The sequence below is a fragment of the Leptidea sinapis genome, chromosome 25 (genome assembly GCF_905404315.1).
Source record: "Leptidea sinapis chromosome 25, ilLepSina1.1, whole genome shotgun sequence".
Lineage (NCBI taxonomy): Eukaryota > Metazoa > Arthropoda > Insecta > Lepidoptera > Pieridae > Leptidea > Leptidea sinapis.
This window is the reverse complement of record NC_066289.1, coordinates 13,165,725-13,181,824: the sequence shown is the minus strand read 5'-3', so window position 1 is coordinate 13,181,824 and position 16,100 is coordinate 13,165,725. Positions and strand designations below refer to the sequence as shown.

At 36.6% G+C, this 16,100-nt stretch overlaps 1 protein-coding gene across 3 annotated transcripts in view; it reads right to left on the bottom strand.

Moving 5' to 3' along the window:
- Positions 1–16,100, bottom strand: part of LOC126971941 (uncharacterized) — a 66,493-nt gene that overhangs the window by 23,657 nt on the left and 26,736 nt on the right. The window lies entirely within an intron of this gene.

The window sequence follows — 16,100 nt, the reverse complement described above, 5'->3', positions numbered from 1 at the left end:
AGTGAAAAACCACTCACCAGTCACTTACAATTATAAAGACGACATTCACCGGAACGTTCTTCTACGACGAGCTTTGAAAAGTGTGGCACTAAACAGAAACACTTCAAAATATAGCACAAAACGTAGAATAATAAAATGTGGAAATTAATCAGATCTCCTCCAGATGTCAGACTCTGACGGAGCACAAACTAAGACTCATGAAACAGCGACACAGCACAGCAGCAAGAGACGCAGATGATCCCCTGATAAGTCATGCACGACGGAGGGTATCAAAAATATACTGCCGGAATAGAAGAATAACGAAAATTCTCTACTAAATAAGCTGGTAAATGACGTAGCCGAAATCAAACATCAATATACTCAAATAAAAGAATCTAACAATGAAATTGAAAAAGCCTTAGAATTCTTGAATTGTCAGTATGAAGGTATGTTTAAGAAAATGGAATTATTAGAAAGTGAATGCAAAGAGTATATTTAACACATCGAAATTCTTGAACAAAAAGTAGAAGAGTTAAATCGTACAATAAAATCATCATCTATAGAAATAAGAAATATGCCTTCTATGAAAAACTATGAAAGTAAGGATGAGGTGTCCAGTATAGTAGTTAAAATCTGTAAGGCTCCAAAATATAGAAACGAGAACTAAAAGATATATACGTAATACGTGGCAAAGGAGGCAACAATACCATTGTGACTGAATTTCACATCTAATCTAGTAAAACATAATGTCATCAAAGGTGTAAAATTGTATAGTAAACAACACCCCAACTCTCGCTTGAATAGCTTTGTTACAGGACTAGACGGTGATAAAAAACCTATCTATATATCTGAGGCACTCACTTACAAAGCACGAAGACTATTCTATCAAGCGCGTGACTTAGCCAAGACAGAAGAATTTAAGTACTGTTGGGTAAGTAACGGTAAAATATTTCTGAGGAAAACCGATCATTCGCAACACATGGATATGAAAAACGAATTTCAGTTAACCAGCCTCAGAAGCAAAAAGTGACTAGATTCGATTTTGTTGATTACAAGTAATTTTCTATTATTTCTGTATAAGATGTGCATATACTCATATTTATTGTATTTCTCTCAAGGAAAAAAACTGTTAGTAAAAACACCAAGTAATCTAAACATAGAGCAGGAACTGGGTACACTCTGGTATACACTTAGGGACATAATATATAAAATCAAACCCTTACCGATAGGATTTCTAAAGTCATGTTTTATCAAATACAAAATTCAATGTCACAAATAATAAAACTCTAGCTAAAGACCTGGATAAAATATCTGCTGGGGACGCATATGAATGTCATCCTGAATCATGTAAAGAATTGCTAATATCCCCGAATGATACCTCAAACATTAAAATACTTACGCAGAACATAAGAAGTATCTCTCGTAATTTTTAATAATAGCCGTGGGGTATCCGGCAGAGTAGAATAGACCTCCCTCACTCTTACCGAGGCGTCGTAAAAGCCGACTTAGGTATTTTGACGTCCGTAATATCATCAAGATTTTGACGTCTCCGATCTTAGAGAAGGAGAAACTTGAAATAAACCCGGTATTCTGTCCCGCCGCTTAGGGCTCGCTGTCAAACCCCAAAGACATCATACAGCCTAACAAACAATTACCGTCGGGAACATGGCTGTAGGAAAAAATACTATAACTGTACCCCAGGGGGGTACCGGCAGAGCCGGAGAATCCCCTCCTCCTCCTGTATCTGCAGGACGAGGCTGCCCCTCGTATTCTGGGGGGAGCAACCTAACAGCTGTAGGCGGCGACGATATTCGTCATACGTCACGCCAAAACCTAAGTCTAAATTGTTCTCGCCGGGGCGGAAAGTGGGCATCGGAATGCCGTTTTGCGACGTTGAGGAGGCGAGACGAAGAGGAGGAATGAATGAGAAACTGGATGAAATTTATGAACAGAGTAATGAATGTAGAGGAAGCGCGTGAGGTTTGTAAGGATAGAAGCAAATGGCATTCTATTGTCTCTGCCTACCCCGACGGGAACAAGGCGTGAGTATGTGTGTGTGTATTACTAACAAGAATTGATGTGAACTTTGATATTTACATATTAACAGAGTCCTGGAATTCTAAAACAATTTATTTTCCCTCTTTGGTAGGTCGTAGATAGAATACCTACTATACTGAGAACAATTCCAATCAAAATGATGGGATCGTTGTATATCGAGGGTATTCTGGCAGAACCGAATAAGTGCAAAATTTTGTAAAAATTTGTTATTTACATAGGTATACTTCTTTTTTTCTGCTTTTTTTATCTAGCAAAACCGTATAGCCGCAGAAGCTTGTATCACGGTTTTTTTGTTTGTGCAAAGCTATTATCTACGATATTTTCTTTTAAACCTAAAAGCAAAAAGTGATAAAGTCACTTATTACAGCACATGAATATTTAAATACAGTGATAATAAAATAAAAGAATTTATTCTCTTTACTCACAACAACAAATATTAAACATTAACTTTTTAACTACAGACAAACCTGTACACTGTCACTGTATGTAATAACTAAATCACTCCTTGGTTTTATCAACAGGTAGAACGGAATAAGTGAGCTTTTTGTGTTTTTCGTGTTACGAGTAATGAAATTTGTTGGTTTACTTTAATATCAAAAGCATATAAGTCTCATTTAAACGGTTTTGCTTGCTAAGGTTTTTAGTCTCATTTCAAGAACTTCGCGTGCGCACGTGCTTCATTTAATAGAAATTTTATTAAATATCCTATTATAGACTGTGAGTGTGTACCTACAACAAGATCGTATACTTATGTGATAATGTCGTCCAGAACAAAAAAGATTTTGGCTATGGTAACAACAAAATTGCGCAACACAAGGTATTAATATTCTTTACTATAGAGTTTTGAGTTTATAATTTTGCTTTATTCAAAACAAAAGTCATAGGTTGGTATAGTAATACTTCTTTTTAGTTTCCAGAACATAACTATTCTTCTGAATGTGATACTGAACCAATTCAGCGTCGCACTGTCATTGTTGCAGATGTTCACGAAACTAAGAAAACTTCTCTAAATGTCAAACAACTGGTATGTGTTTCGCCCATTGCCAAATATAGGTCTCTCCAATCAACCGTCATATAAAAACCGCTACTCTGTGATATTATACCTATATAATCAAGAAAAATCTAGGCATCGTGGGTTATGTTTGTTACAGATCGACAACCAGTACCAAGAGCCTCGCTATATGAATGTGTTAGTGATGATATCGAGACAGATGTAGAGCTTGTTTGGCGACGTGTCCGATTAGGAAGATTTACTTGAAGAAGATAATTCTTCTTAAGAGGTTGAAAATAAATATTATTTTCAAGCCTCTCTATTAGAGGAAATTTATCAAAAAATGTGGAAAAAAGTCAAGCCGATGAAGAGGTGGAGAAAATCAAATACGTATTTAACTTCACTATTTACGAATCAGGATTAACCAATAATGCATACTGTTTTCAATGGTCCTAATATAAGTGGTAAAAAGGTAGTATGTCAGGCCAAAATAGAAACCAATATATGGCTGTTATGATTCTTTGGGCTATTCACAATATTGAAAATCTGCATATAATTGAGCAAAAGTGTTTGGAATCTGGATATAGATACATGGAGGTAGATTCTATGCACAGTGCTATAGAATCACAAAAGAAAGAAACTTCAGTATATTCTGCAAGGCGTAGAAGAGTACCTGTTATTCAAAAAAATATGGTAGTTGAGGAGCCATATAAAACACAAGAATTGAAATATCATGAATTTTTCGATTTAAAAGATCTGGCTTCTAAAATAATTCATAACAAAGATAAGGACAATGTAGGAAAAAGAGTGCAGTGGCTTAAAATTAATAGATTTTATTTTACGACATGAGTGAGAATTTCAGTTCCATAGATATTACCGGCAAAGATAGAAATACTAGAACTACACGAACAAAAAGGAAGGAAAGTTTCCAAATTAATTAAAAAAGATGTATGATGAATCAGAGGTCATAAAAGGATTAACTTATTGTATTTGATTAGAAAGAATATAATACCGGATGAATTAAAGCCTTGTTATAAAAATTAAAGACGTTGTATACTGTTCCTTATGATATTAAAGAGGATAGTCTGGCGAGGAAGATTTTTTATCATTTTCTGTGTTCTTGATTTATTTTGATATTATTACTTTTTATTACCATTATATACATGCGACAAAGCTGTTCCTATTAATCAAAGCATTATAATAAAAAAATATACCACTTATTTCTTTTTAACATTCAGTAATTTTCAAAATATTTACAGGTAGAAACAGGCAACAACGAATAATTCTTTTTATTGCTCTCTTAAATACATGATTATTTTAGTTTTTTTAACATATGTCACAGTCATACAGTGATACCTTGTTAGTATTACAGGTATTAATATTTGATGTTTTTAAGGATTTATAGCCAAATAACGAATTTCAGGTAAAACAAAATAACTACACCACCTCTACGCATATTTTACCTCTTTTCTTCTCTTTTAATGATAATTTACATAAAATTAATGTATTACATATTTCTTAGATAACATTTCTAACTATAATAACTGTTACGATATTTATATTACGCTTCTACGTTTAACTATGATCACTCAAAACTTTAAGTGCGTTTTTCTCATTATTGCACAATGTGCACTTATTCCGTTCTGCCAGAACACCCTCGATATGTTAAGCAAGGTTTAAATTATGTAGTAAAAGAACACATACTAAGTGATGCAACTTGCATATTAATTGAAGTCAATACAGATACAGTAGTTATAGGCTTCTGCCATTCTCCTTCTTTCAAAAACACAAGCAATTTTGTGAATTCGCTTGAAAATCTACTTGATACTTATAAAACCCACAAAACGATTGTTATATTGGGAGATATAAATATTGATGTTAGAAATGACATTGATTGTAATTCTGCTGATTATTTAAACTTATTGGCAAGTCACGGGCTTATGGTCACAACTATCCTACCAGAGGTAATAATTGTTTAGACCACGCTAAGAAAAAAGCGAAATTACTATCCACGATTCTTGTTATAACACCATCAATGACAGACCACTCAGCGGTCCATTATTAAGATTAGTTTAAATTCTAAAAATACTCATAATACCAAGATAGCAAAAAACAAATTAAGATATAATTTGATCGCTAAAGAAATTGAGAAAATTTCTTAGGCCTATCATCAACTCAAATGATCCCAATTGGTGTTCTAAAGAAATAGCTGTTGATACTTTAACTAAAACAATTTCAAAATATATAACCACAACATTAATTCCCAAGAAGTATCAATGTATCAAGGCTTGGATTACTCCTGGTCTAATACGTTGTATCAAAACCTGTGACAAAATGCATACAAAGTCTAAAAAAGAACCTGTCAATCAAATTCTCATAATTACTTACAAGCGATACAAAAACCACTGTAACGATTTATTAAAAAGATTAAAAAAAACATACTTACAAAATAAGTTAAAGAAACACGCTAAAAATCATAAAAACACATGGGACACTAATAAGAAAATACACAAGCACAACTAACAAAAAATAATTACAACAGGATCTTCTGAGGATTGACACTAAGCCTGAAAACGCTGTTGAGAAAGCTAATAACTATTTTGCTGGTATTGGCAAGGACCTAGCAGACAAAATTCCTCACGTTCAATGTCCCGTAGATTTAAATTGTTCTAATAAAAAACCAACGACGCCATCAAACTCTATGGTGATGTTGAAAACAACAGAAAAAGAAATAGAAAACTTAATAACGAACCTTAAAAATGACTCTGCTGTTGGATCGGACAATATCACACCAAAAATAATAAAATTGAGCAGACATATCCTTGTTCCACTTTTAACACACATCTTTAATTTATGTATTGAAACGAGTACTTTTCCACAGGTTTTCAAACTCTCCATAATTCTACCCATATATAAATCAGGAGAAAAATCATGTGCCAATAGCTATCGCCCTATTTCAATTTTATGTACTATTTTCAAATTATTTGAAAAAAATTATGAGTAAAAGACTTATGTCCTTTCTAGATAAAGAAAATATTTTATCTAAGCATCAGTATGGCTTTAGCGCAGAAAGACCAACAGGGGATCCAGTACCACATCTATCAGAATTTGTGGCAGCCAGCGATTTTCTTGACCTTGCGAAAGCCTTTGACACAGTTTCTATACCACTTCTTTTAGACAAAATGGAGGCAATTGGATTAAGAGGAAAGGTGCATTCACTTTTTAAGGATTACCTTACAAACAGAAAGCAAAGTGTAAAAATAAATAATTTTGTAAGCTCTTTTCATCCAGTAACTCACGGTGTATCTCAGTGCAGTGTGCTCGGTCCTGCTTTGTTTCTGATTTATGTGAACGACCTTTGTCATCTTAATCCAATAAACTGCAAAACATTTATATATGCCCATAATACGGCCTTAATTTTTCATGCCGATTCTTGGGCAGATGTCAAAACCAAGGTTGAAATAGGGCTTCGAAAAACTTTTCAATGGCTTCAAGAGAATTTGTTAACTCTAAACATTCTTAAAACAAAATATATCACCTTTGGTATTACTACATAACTAATTCCCTCAGACGAAAATTTCTCCGTACAAGTTCATAATTGTAAGAATGTCTTGAATCAAAATAAAGGATGCTCTTGATAATTAAATACCTAGGAGTTCTAATAGATGAGACACTAACATGGAAACCGCAAATTGATCTACTGTCAGAAAGGACTAGAAAACTTATTGTCGTATTTAAAACCTTACGTCAGATTGCTGATTTCACTCTTTTGAGAAATGTTTACTTTGCATTAGCACAATCCTTATTAACTTGTTGTATAAAATCGTGGGGTGGCGCACGAAAAAAATGTCTTTTGAAGCTTGAACGGGCCCAGCGTGCTCTATTAAAGGTTATTATTTGCAAACCCTTTTGGTATCCTACTTGTGAACTATTCACTAAATGCAATGTCTTGTCTGTAAAACATTTGTTTATAAAGGACATTGTAATGGCACAACACTCAAAACTGATATTTGTTCCAGAAGCAGTAACAAAACGACGTAAATATATAGTCTGTCCGACAAACACTTTTAAAACTTTTCTTATACGTAAATTTCAAAGGTATCTTGGACCCATGCTCTATAATAAATTTAAAAAAAAGCTAACAGTTTGGTTAAGCAATAAACTTACCTTACCGATATACGCAAAAAATACAGAAAAAAGTATTGTCTTTAAATTTCATTGTTTATTTTATTACCCTTTATCTTATAAAATTATTGTATGCATAATAATAGCTTATATTTCACATCTACAATAAATTAATATGCATAGAATAATAACGCATAGAACGGGAGTAGGCCTAAGCACTTTCAATGTGGACGTTTATGACCACATATGTTTCCCGCCGCGTCAGTGTTATTCTGTCAACTTCCATGACAAACAGCGAGCGAAATTTAATTTAAAAATGACTTACTGTGCAGTGAAAGGTTACAACGCATCTAAAAATAAAAATAAAGATAAGAAAATCACATTTCACTACTTTTAATTTAAGCTAATAGTTTCGTCAAAACAGCAAAATATTTTGTAAACAAAACAGATGCCATGATATAATGTACGACGCCACATGATGTTATAAGTATTCAAAGTCAAAGTCAAATAATCTTAATTCAATTAGGCTTAAACTAAGCGCTTTGAATAGTTACTATAAATATTTCTTTTAAATTACTGAATTTACCATATTATGTTCGGAAAAAATTGAGCTCGTGAGAACTTTAACGGCCACTCTTTTTAACCGACTTCAAAAGAGGAGGAGGTTTTCAATACGTCGGTATGTTTTTGAAGAGTTACTTCTTTATCGACGTATGAGAGAAATTTTATAGTCATTCGTCACGGTTTTCGGTTATGCGCCATTTTTTTTTAAATCCAAGATGGCCGCGCACCAAATTATGATTTCAACAATATGGATATCGTATCCAAGGTTCTCGAGGGTGCAGAGAACGAATTTGGGATCATTTTTGAAATCCAAGATGGCCGCCGCGCAAATTTATGATCTGAACAAAATTGATGTCGAATCTAAGGATCTCGAGGGTACGGAGAACGAATTTGGCATCATATTTGAAATCCAAGATGGCTGCCGCGCAAATGTATGATATCAACCATTTTATTTCCATGTGGCACAACAATTTCCAAAAGATGCCTATAAGTTGTTTGGCATTAGGGTTATCATTATAACCACCACGCATACGTATAGCCCAAAACGAATTTTTCACCGCAGCCATCTTCGATTTAAAAAATGATCCCAAATTCATTCTTTGTACCCTCGTGAACCTCGGATACGATATCAATATTGTTCAAATCATAATTTTGCACGGCGGTCATCTTAGATTTAAAAAATTATCCCAAATTCGTTTTCGCACCCTCGTGAACCTCGGATACGATATCCGTATCGTTCAAATCATAATTTTGCACGGTGGCCATCTTAGATTTAAAAAATGATCCCAAATTCGTTATCTGCACCCTCGAGAACCTCGGATACGATATCCATATTGTTGAAAACATAATTTTGCATTGCGGCCATCTTGGATTTCAAAAATAATCCCAAATTAGATCTCTGCACCCTCGAGAACCTCGGATACAATATCCATATTTTTGAAATCATAGTTTTGCATGGCAGCCATCTTGGATTACAAAAATGATCCGAAAATCGTTCTCTACACCCTCGACAACGTCGGATAGGATATCCATATAATTGTTGTAATCAAAATTTGGCGCGTCGGCTTAAATAATAGTTTTATTAATAATAGCTGGCAGGAGCTCTATCGTCTCTCTTTTTCGTTTCATCGAGTTTCAAATCACAACGATTCTAAAAAAGTTTCAATTCAATAAAATAATACATATACATGTAATGCAATACATTATAATTATAGATTAATATAAAGTAATATGTAATGTTATTGTCATTCCCTATAATAAATAAATTTATTTCTATTACTACGTGTTGTTTTTATTAAATTATAAATTTATATTTTATTTCTTCTTTCTTATTACATATAATCTAGTATTTCTCACCATTTACCGATTTGGGGAAATGTCTTTTCACTTGCAACATTATTTGGTTGTGTGTGCTCTTTTTTATGGAATAGGAGGACAAACGAACGTACGGGTCACCTGGTGTTAAGTGATCACCGCCGCCCACATTCTCTTGTAACACCAGAGGAATCACAAGAGCGTTGCCGGCCTTTAAGGGAGGAGTACGCCCTTTTTTTGAAGGTACCCATGTCGTATCGTCCCGGAAACACCGCACAAGGAAGCTCATTCCACAGCATTGTAGTACGTGGAAGAAAGCTCCTTGAAAACTGCACTGTGGAGAACCGCCACACATCCAGATGGTGGGGATGATATCCTAATTTGTGGCGTGTCGTGCGAAGGTGGAATTCGGAGGCAGGAATCAGGTTGAACAGCTCTTCGGAACACTCCCCGTGATAAATGCGGTAGAAGACACACAATGAAGCGACGTCTCTACGCACGCTAGAGCACTGGGCCCCCGACAGTTCGAGCTGCTCTGCGTTGCACGCGGTCAAATGTATGTAATATATTTATTCATTAAAGTTACAATTTATTTTTCACCATGCCCCGCAAAACTGCTTACGCAGTTTGACTGCAGGTAACTCGCTTTACATAAACATAGCTTATAAATTATTAAGTAGGTAAGTTATTGATACAATTAATTTACATAAATGGTTATAACATATTTAACAAGTATTTTTTAAAAAACTTTTAAATTTAACAAGTCTAGGCTCACGTCTTATGTCCTCGGGTAAACTGTTGAGTAAGTATGGAACTCGTTTTTTTAATGTTCTATCTCCATAGTAATTTTGTACCATGGGTATTTCAAATTTACCTATGGACAATGAACTTGTGCCAGTCTTATGTTGCACCAAATTAGTGAAACGATCCAGTTTACTATAATTGTTTACAAGTAGAAGATATTTATGTTTCAGGCTAGCCGGTAAAATTTTATATAGTTTAGAGTAATCTCCTTTACATTGATTATTTGTCTTTTTATTTACGAGTAATTTTAAAAATCTTGTTTGCAATGATTCTATTTTATCTATATATGTTTCAAATGTTAATCCATAGCAATCAAGAGCGTAACTTATTGCTAGTGCAAAATATAAACATTTTAGTATTGGTAAGGGGACTTTAATACTTAAATGATAAAACTTTTCTAGTAATATTCTTAATTTTTTACATACGTATTCTATGTGGGAATCCCAGGAAAAATTTTTACTCCTAGGTAATTTACACAATTAACTTTTTCGATAGGATTACACGTGCAGTTAATTTTCTTATTATGGAAGCAATCAAAGCCGTGTGCAATCAGAGGAGGTGGATTATCAATAAATCGTAAATACGGGGAGTGAATAATTATCAACTTTCTTTTGTCAGCGTTTATTATGATGCCGTTATCATGTGACCATTTAACTACCGCATCCACATCCTCTTGAACCCGGCGACACATTTCTGCTAGGTCGGTACTAGCGCTCAGAGTACAAAGATCATCGGCAAACATGTGGGCGGAGCAGTGACGTAATACTCCACAGAGGCTATTTACGTGCATCAGGTAGCACACGTGGCCTTGCCCTCCAGATGGCCACGGAATTGGCAATCGCTCGAGATTTCGAGACCCAGTATTCCGATACTAGGCGAGGCTTTAAGGGAAGTGATATCGAAGAGCGGTGATACGACAAATGGGGTTTTTTTAGTGGTAAACGCGCAAACTTGAGTCTTCTGGAGGTTAAATTGGACAAGGTTCAATTTACCCCATTCCGCAACCTTTTCGAGAGAGGACTCGATAGAAGACACAAGTTTCTCCCGGCACTGGTCGACGTTTTCCCGAGAGAGACCTGCATGGCCCGTGTATACGGCAGCACCAGTGCTGTCGTCTACATAGCAATGTATATTGGAGGTGTCCAAAATATCATTGATATGCAGAAGAAACAGCGTGGGAGATAGCACGTAGCCTTGGGGCACTCCAGCGTTCACGGGCTTGGGATTCGAGCAAAAACCGTCGACAACGACTTGTATGCTGCGCCCAGTGAGGAAGCTGGAGGTCCACTTGCATAAGCTCGCGGGAAGCCCAAATGATGAAAGTTTTGAGAGGAGCGCCTTGTGCCTTGTTGCCGTGTTGCTTTCAATAGCCGCCGCCCATCTATGTGTTAGGTATACCAGAAGATCACCTGCCGACCGACCGTGGCGAAAGCCGTATTGTCGGTCATTGATCAACTGGTGACCCTCTAGGTATACCAAAAGTTGGCGGCTAATTATGCTCTCCATGATTTTGGAGAGCAGGGAGGTTATAGCAATAGGCCTGTAGTTTGCCGGATCCGAACTGTCTCCTTTTTTTTGGATCTGATGGACAAGGGCTGACTTCCATGAGTCAGGGACTACGCCTTTGGAATAAGAGTGCCGGAATAAACGCGTAAGCACCGGCGTCAACTCAGGGGCACACGTTCTAAGCACGATTGTAGAAATGCCATCCGGCCCGCTCGCCTTGAAATGCCTTCCTGACGTCCAACAAAAACAGAGCTCGCCTAACAGTTTTCTGTCTGAACTGTACTTCAGGCATAGAGCTCTAACACCGCGGGAGGGTCGAGGCTGTTTTTCCGTTGTCATCAAGAGTCGAGTTGGAGGCGAAAAGAGCGCACAGAAGATCGGCTTTCTCTTTTGCCGTATGGGCCAGGGTGTCATTCCTCATGTGCAACGGTGGCATAGACGGCTGGTTGAAGTTACCGAGAGCAGCTTTCTACAACGACCAGAACCTGCGTGTTCCGGTCGGGAAACTGGAAAGCTGCTCCCCGATTTTGACGACTTGCTTTGACTTCGCACTGGCGATTTGCCGCTTAAAAATTCTGGAGGCACGGTTATATTTCCTTTCAAGAACTTTGCAGTTCGGATCCTTTGTGCCCAGCGCCGCAACCCAAGTTCGATACGCCTGTTTTTTGCAGTCAGGTGCTGCTTTAACTGACGTATCGAACCAGGGCTGTGATCTGCCACCGATCGGTACTACAGAGCTTGGTATAAAAATATCCATGCCCTGCAGTATCACATCGGCTACTGCAACGGTGCAGGTACTAGGATCATCCGAAGGGAAACAAACCATGCCCCAAGGGTAGGATGCAAAAAAGCAACGCAACATTTCCCAATCTGATGACTTGTAGTCCCAAACGCGGCGGGTCGCTGGTGGTCTGCGACGTTGGCGTCGGATGGGCACTACACTCCTGACCAGGCAATGGTCGGACGTTCCGAGAGGGGCGTCGACAAAGACCTGGTAACCATCGGTATGTGTAGTCAGCAGAAGATCTAATAAGGACGGCATGTGGCTATCCACATCCAGGAGCCACTTTGGTGACTCAACCAATTGGGACAGACCATAAGCCAATGCAAAATTATGCACAGATCGCCCTGCGTAGTCGTAGTAGTGCGGTACGTGATCCAAGCCATTCTGCATTGTGCCCGTTGAAATCACCCTAGACTACGATTGCAGCGGAGGGGATCTGTGCAAGTACGTCGTCAATTGCCGTTTGAACGCAGCCCATGAGGTGATCGGTTTCTGCGTTACCACTATGGGACCTGTAGACGCACGCATAGATGCGGACGCGGTCCACTAAATCACTTTACCCTCAAAATTGCCGAGACGGCGACAGCAGATATCCTCCCTAACGTACACACATACTCCGGCATATGGCATAAAATTATGCTCAATTTTGTACCCGGGGTACGATATGACGTATCGCTAGGTCGAGATATCTGCGTCTCCGTAAGGAAACATAAGGCCGGCTGCGCCGTCTCAAGGTGGTGGTGGACGGCGTTTAAGTTGGAGTGAATTCCCCTGATGTAACAAAAGTCCACATTAAGCGTGGAGCGGGGTGCCGTGTTGTTACTGCCTTGTTTGTCTTTGGTCATGCGCGGTACTGTGCCCTCCCCAGAACACGAGGGGCAGCCCTAGCGCGAATGCTCGGGGAGGGATTCTCCAGCTCTACAGGAGCCGGTACCCTCCCGGGGTAATTTATCTTTTGATACCGCTCTCATTTTTTTGTTGGGGGGAAGGGGAGGGGAGGTGGGAGGGAATGGCCTCCGGTCCTCGACACTAACCTATGCGAAACATAGCGGCACTAGGCCGCTTACTTCACGCCGGTATTCTGTGCGAGTGTGGTAAGTAACCCGGACGAGTCTGGCCCGATTTTGCTGACTTCAAAAGACGGTAGCGTGACTCTCCCATTTTCAATAAGCCCGTAGTCGCCTCCTACGACACCCTAGGGCCTGGGACTACCATATTCTTTTAACGCTCCGGGGAAGCACAGGCAAGTGCTTGTTGGCGAATGTAATTACGTGACGTTCACGCACACATTAATCATAATGTTACTTCTTTAATGACAGGAACTATGAATGAAACCATCGTTCTGAGCGTTATTATTCTATGTTAATATGTATATTTATCTATATGTATACATGTACCCTTATAATATTTTTTTTTAAATTTATTATCTTTAATACTTTATTATATATTATTACTTTTAAAAGTTCAAAATAAACCCTATCAATAATACCTTACTATTTTATTCTTTGAAAATAAACCAAGTCAACAGTTTGTAGTCAAACCAAATGTTTTTATGAATACCCTCAATTTTATTACTGACCGCTCAAGTACTAACCAGTAATATGTATGATAGACAAATGTTATTTATTTACTCGTACAACTGTTAAAAATGTATTTCATAAGTTATATTCTTATATACGCTTTTATGTACTGAAGTAAATGTAAAAAACAATGTATCTGGAAGTAACTAGTATTAAAATACAGGCCTGGCCTAGTTTAATGCTAGTGACAACTAAAATAATATAAAATATTTTAATTAATTATTAGAAGCATTGTAGCATTCATGTAAAACTATAATTACTTTCGACTTACGCTTATTTCTTCTGATAACATTCATACGAGTATAACGTCTTCACAGCTATAATATTATGTGTTATTTTTATCTTTGTATTTATCAGCTGTTCGTATTAAATTTGCAAAAAAAATTATTGTTAAAATTTAGAATAATTATTATTTCATTTAAAGTAATAAATAATTAAATGTATAAATATAAATTATCGTATATTGGATGCATCAACCTTTAAAGCTTGAATCCATTGTTTGTGTAAGGATACTTTGATGAACATGATGGTCGTTATAACTGTCATAATTAGTAATTTAATCTAACAAATACAATGATTCATTAACTATAACACGTTGACCTGGCACCACTAGCAGCACTCGTTCACGAGTTGATGAATGGACCAGCCATCATACCCCCGCATATATTTAAGGGAAGGAGATGAGTGTGCCGGGTACACGCCGCCTTCGCAAGCAATGCCATTCAGTGAGCATGGCGAATCATGCTATACCATACCTACGCATGATAAAAATTACAAATTTAATGCTCACAAAGCAAGCCCACAAATGATTCTATACAAACCAAAATAATATATTATTATTATAGGTATATTCATGTTACATGCACACACAAAGGAGACCCGCTATCACCGAAGCTTTTTACGTCTGTTTTAGAGGAAGTCTTCAGAGCACTAAACTGGGAAGATAAAGGGCTCCAACTTCACGGCAAAGTTCTCTCACACCTCAGGTTTGCAGATGATATTGTATTATTCTCAGAAGATGCAATAGAAATGCAATTTATGATAAACTCACTCTGCCAAGAAAGTAAGAAAGTGGGCCTCGAAATAAATCAAGACAAGACAAAAATAATGACTAACAGAGAACAGGTACCTATGAGTCTTAATGCAAAATTTATTGAATATGTTGACGATTACATTTACCAAGGGCATGTAATATCCTTCAAATCCTGCAATGAGAAAGAAATAGAACGTAGAACTAAAAGCACTTGGAATAAATACTGGTCGATGAAGGAAATTCTCAAATCAAATTTGCCAACGAAGCTTAAAACAAAAGCTATGGAGACCTGGAGCTATGGAGACATGGCCTCTAACCTATAGAAACTTAGAAAAAATTAAAGTTTGTCAGAGAGGAATTGAGAGAAGCTATATGGGGCTAAGAATAAGAGACAAAATTAAAAATGTCACAATAAGAAATAAAACAAAATCAAAAAATTTAGCCTTATCTGTTCTACGTTTAAAACGGAAATGGGCTGGTCATATACAAAGAACAAAAGACGAAAGATGGTCCAAAGTAGTAACGAATTGGTACCCTATAAATAGGAAACGAAATCGAGGCAGGCCTAATAAGAGATGGAGCGATGACATAGTAGAAACAGCAGGAAAGATGTGGACAAGAATTGCAAGAGACAGGAACTAGTGGAAATCAATGGAGGAGGCTTTTAACGCTGAAGGCGGTCCTTATGTCGAAATCAATAACTAATTATACTAACAAAATTTATATTTTTATTTAAATTAGTGAAATACTAACACATACTAACAAATACAATTTATAAGTAAATATCTTAATGTATAGATGTAAGGAAATAAAGCTATAATTAAATAAATTCATGTTACATTCGATTATACAATCTTAATATAAATAATTGTTAGGTGAACCAGGAGCATTCTTTTTTCCATACTTCTTTATTCTCTATATATTCTTTAATCTAATAGTAGGCTTATTGTATAAGGCGATTCTTTATACGTTTATTAAATTTAGAAGGCAATAGCAATGTGATATTATTTTGACTTTTATTAAAGAACTGCACACTGAGACAAACAAACAAATTTTGTATTTAACTGAGACTCGTTTTTGGAATAGCGATGTTATTTTTATATTTAGTACTGATGGTATGTATACCTTTATTTTGAATGTATAATATAATTCTTTCTATTATAAGTTAAACATATATTATTATAAAGGATTTGGAAAGTTTTTTAATAGAATTCCTATGTGTTTAAAGTGATTTTTAAGGGATTCTCTAGAATTCAGATTATAGATGGCCCTAATCACCCTTTTTGCAAAACAAATATCGTCTCGATATCTGCTGCTCCCCCCCTAGCAAAATTCCATATAACATAGTGCCATGGAAATAAC